The 4,824-nt window shown below is 40.5% G+C and overlaps 1 pseudogene; it reads left to right on the top strand.

The window, feature by feature from the left end:
• Window positions 1–208: 208 nt before the first annotated feature.
• LOC111550391 lies at window positions 209–304 on the top strand (annotated as a pseudogene).
• Window positions 305–4,824: the final 4,520 nt, after the last annotated feature.

Consider the following 4,824-nt stretch of genomic DNA (forward strand, 5'->3'; position numbering starts at 1 on the left):
CTGAGTCTTTAGCCTTTAAAAAAAAAAAAATGCAACTTTCTGCATTTGCTTTTGCAATTTTTATTCTTTAAGATAGGGTCTCACTGTGTTGTCCAGTCTAGCCTTGAACTCCTGCACTTAAAGGATCCTCCCACCTCATTCTCGTGAGTTGCTGGGACTACAGGTGCACACCACCATGCTCAGCTTACTTTTAAAATCTTCAGTCATAATCCTTTTGTAGTTCATGAGGATGATTGAGTGTTCACACTCATGTGTGAGATGTGCCACCCTCAGACCTTGAAATCTTCACTCTTGGTAAGTGAACAACTATTATTTCACTAGGATCTGCAATTCTGTTTTAATTTAATGTTTTATACCTTTTGACATATTTGGCCGGCTTTCTCAATATCAGAGTTCTAAATGAAGTCTTTTCAACCTAGAATTATCTTTGAGATTTTCTAGTTGGGCTCCTGGAGAGCCTCAAAGGATGTATTTTTCAGCTTGTAGAGATGTTAAACTAATTAGGCTTGTTTGATGTATTGAGTTGTATGAGAAGCATTGGAGGCACAGATGGGATCAAATAACGAAGTGATGCTAAATCTTCTCTAAGTTATATTTATATGGCTATGTTATTGATGTGAAAGATCTAAAAATTATGTAAAATTTATAAATGTTTGATGGTCCTAATGTGATGCTGTTAGTCATTTTTCTGGTTGTTGTCTTAAAATGCTGTATGCAATAAACATAACTGAGTTTCCTTTTCAATTGCTGAACCCTCATCAGATTTTTAACCATGGCTGTTTTAAGCCTCTGTCTTCCACAGTTTTAATTCTTCTTTAAATGCATCTGCAATCAGATTCATGGAAAAGACTCTGGCCAATATGCCTGAATATAGATTTCTGATAAGTTTAAGATCAATGGACTAAGTAAAGATATTCAGGACCCCCATGAAGAAACTGATAAATTCATGAAACTGACAACTAAGATTAAACAGAACAAAAATTAATTACATTAGATTAAATATCTAATGAAGACAGATATTTGAAACATTGTTAGTTTTTTACTTAAATGTTTTGTTTTCCAGATTTAAGGAGACTTTCTCTCTCAATCTATCTATAGTTTACAACCATTTGGTAAAGTATACTTTTGTGAACAAAACTGGCAACAGTTACTTTTTCTCTGTCCCTCCAAAATTTGGAAACTGTTTGTGAGTATTCTTAATTTTTATGGCAATGAAGTTGTTTGCATAAGTTTAATTAGAATCTGCTTTTTAAATAACAAGGTACAATTGGAAACATTGGTTACATTACCAAGCTTTTAAATGTAATGTCATATTTTAAGTTATTTATAGGTATAGCAGAAAAAGTCTGAAGTCTGCCTTAGATTAGCTTTCTAGTCTTGAGAAGCTTTTAAAGTCAAATCTGAGGTTCCTATGTGGTCAATTACTATTTCTGCTGTGCTTGTGTGAATTTATCAGGCCAAATTTAATAAAACACAAATAACAACAAATTAGTCTTACTTGGATTATCTTTGGTAGAAATCTGAATGACTGTAGAAAGAAAAGTTATGTTTCTATGTTTCTAAAGAAAAGTTAAAATATACCTGTTATTAGATTGTAACCCTGTGTGGGGTATTTTTGTTTGTTTGTTTGAGTTTTTATTATTCACCTGTGGACTGAACTGGATCTTAAATTCTTCTAGGTTCCTCCAATCCACTTTTCTCCCATGGAATTACTAAGAATGGGAACTGCTCTTTCCTAAAGCCCTGTAAGCTGAAGTTAGACAACTTGATGTATATTTCAAGGGTCAAGCTTCATGCCTGATGTGTGGGCCACACCAAAAGTTCACCAAACCACCTAATGCCATAACCAGAGACATTTAAACTACCAGGGTGTTTAACCCTGAACATTAAACCAGGGTGAGCAGCCGACATCTTCATGCTGTGGACATGCTGTTCCTAAAATGGTGGAACAAGATTTCCCATCATAATGAAACTCTTGCCCCTCTGAATTTTTCCTTGCTTATGCCTAACTTTTTCACTTGGCATAATAATGATATAATTAAAATTTCACAGTCAGCAACTTCTGCAGGGAACTTGACCAAATGTTGCATCTGTCATGCTAATCCTGAATATTTACATAGCCTAAAAAAAAAAAAAAGTTTAATCCATCCAATAAGTAACTTTAACAAAATCCCTAATACAACTGCTACTCTTTGCTTTAACTCAACCCAGTCATGAGATAATAGATGATAGAATTGCTCTTGATTATCTAGCTGAAAAAGGCAGTGTCTTTGCTATTGCTAATACTACATGCTGTACCTGGATAAATTCCTCTGGGGAAGTCCAGACCCAAATACACAATATAAGAAAACAGGCCACATGGAAGCAGTAGGTCTCACCTAATTCGCCATAGTCATTTGATTTATTAGTTGGTTGCCTTTAAGCGTTCGTTCATGGTTCAAAGCTATTAGACAAGCTGAAATTATCATATTAGTATCAATGATACTTTATGTTTTCCTTTTTAAACTTTGTATCTGTTGTCTGTTAAATTTCTGCAGGAGTAGTAGGACTTCTTTTTTTTTTCTTTTTTTTTTTGAGACAGAGTCTCCCTCTGTCGCCCGGGCTGGAGTGCAGTGGCCAGATCTCAGGAGTAGTAGGACTTCTAACAATAATGCTGTCCCAGCGCTTTGAATGCTAGCCAATGCCTGCGGAACAGACAAAATTAAACTTGACAATGGCCTCTGGACAGACTTAGCCTGACAGGCACCCCCTCCAAACCTCCCTTGTAGCTCAAATGTAGCTAAAAGGGTTTTGACACTTACTCCTAGTTGCCAGTCAATTCCTTCTGATGTGGGACCAGACTAACAACTTAGAACAGGTTACCTCCACACCAAGAGACAGTCAAAACCTAACCATAAGATAATTAATCAAATATGCTTTCAGAGAATCACTTGAACCCAGGAGGTGGAGGTTGCAGTGAGCTAAGATCACACCATTGTACTCCAGCCTGGGCGGCAAGAATGAATCTCTGGCTCAAAAACAAAACAAAACGAAACAATCCTTGTCTTTCTTTGTCTTTCTTTACTTCCCTGCATATACCCATGTGTACTCCCATTGCAATGCTCATTCCTCAATAACAAACATCATTTTCTCTTAGAGAGCTTCTCTCTCTGTTATTTGGGTTGACCAAAGAATCGAGACCACACTCAGTGTCTGCCACTCCCTCAGTTCATTTATGAGTCAAGTGGTCAGAGGCAGCGGATCCTTGCACACGGGTTGCCATGCTTTTACTCATGTGACCTGTAGCCCAGGAGTAGCAGAGCTGTCATTGCTCCACTTGTTTCCCTGTGACCTTTTAGTGGGCTCCAGCCCAGTCCCAACTTCCGGTATCTACATCTCTTAGCCCAGAGGCTTTTTTATTTTCCACAGAACTGAGGAAGTTGGCTCTTCCCAGCACTGGGAAGGATGAAAGTGACTGGGAATTAGTATCCTCAAAGAGCAGCCTTCAAACAGTAACAGTAGGAAGTTGGTATGAAAATACATCTATTCCCTCCTCCTTTGGGTGGGATAATTCTGAAGCATATGTTTCATGCTGGGTTTCACCACAGGGAATTAAACTCTAGTTGCCCACTATGGTAGCTTGCTTAATAATGCACTTTCCCTTCCTTGTATCACTTCCTTTTTTGGTGGGGGAATGGAGTCTTGCTCTGTCGCCCAGGCTGGAATGCAGTGACACCATCTCGGCTCACTGCAACCTCCGCCTCCTGGGTCCAAGAGATTCTCCTGCCTCAGCCTCCCGAGTAGCTGGGATTACAGGTGCCCACCACCATGCCCGGTTAATTTTTTGTATTTTTAGTAGAAACAGGTTTTTGCCATGTTGCCCAGGCTAGTCTTGAACTCCTGACCTCAGGTGATCTGCCTGCCTTGGCCTCCCAAAGTGCTGGATTACAGGCGTGAGCCACCATGCCTGGCAGTCTTTGTGTCACTTCCACACTCTCCTACAAGTCTGCCCTGCACCTTCCGAAGGCAAACTTGTATTCAAATCCTTTCTTCTGAGAGAACCCATGCTAATCACCAGACTCAACTGATTAGACAAGGAATGAGCCTTGACCCAAGACAGCCATTGTGTTTGGCAACAGCTCTGCTGTGTACATGGTTATGGTTAGGAAAGCAATCCAACTTTTTCTCAAGGAGCACAGAAGGAAGACCCTAAAGTAGGAAAAAGGAAAGAGTAATGAATGAGCTGGCTTTTGGGAATGGTGGCATCCTGGGGGAGGCAAGTGTCCTCCTGAGTCCTGACTATCCCACCCCACTGATGGGCTTCCTTGAGAGTGCCAAGATGTCTGTGCACTTTTTTTGTTTTTTTCAGATGGAGTCTTGGTCTGTCGCCCAGGCTGGAGTGCAATGGCGCGATGATCTCAGCTCACTGCAAGCTCCGCCTCCTGGGTTCAAGAGATTCTCCTGCCTCAGCCTCCTGAGTAGCAGGGATTACAGGCATATGTCACCATGCCCAGCTAATTTTTGTATTTTTAGTAGAGACAGGGTTTCTCCATGTTGGTCAGGCTGGTCTTGAACTCCTGACCTTGTGATCCGCCTGCCTCTGCCTTCCAAAGTGCTAGAATTGCAGGCATGAGCCACCGTGCCCGGCCATCTGTGCACTTTTATAACAACTTCCACCACCTGCCTCAACCTGAGCACAGCTACCCTCACAATCTTAAAAGGCCCAACTCATGGAGACTTTAGAGTCAGACAAACCTCAGTTCAGATCAGTCTTGTGTGGTCTTCAATGAATGACTTTCAGCCTCTGAGCCTCAATTTCCTCAGTTCTGAATGGGAGAACGCTAT

This window comes from Piliocolobus tephrosceles, chromosome 14, assembly GCF_002776525.5.
Source record: "Piliocolobus tephrosceles isolate RC106 chromosome 14, ASM277652v3, whole genome shotgun sequence".
Taxonomy (NCBI): domain Eukaryota; kingdom Metazoa; phylum Chordata; class Mammalia; order Primates; family Cercopithecidae; genus Piliocolobus; species Piliocolobus tephrosceles.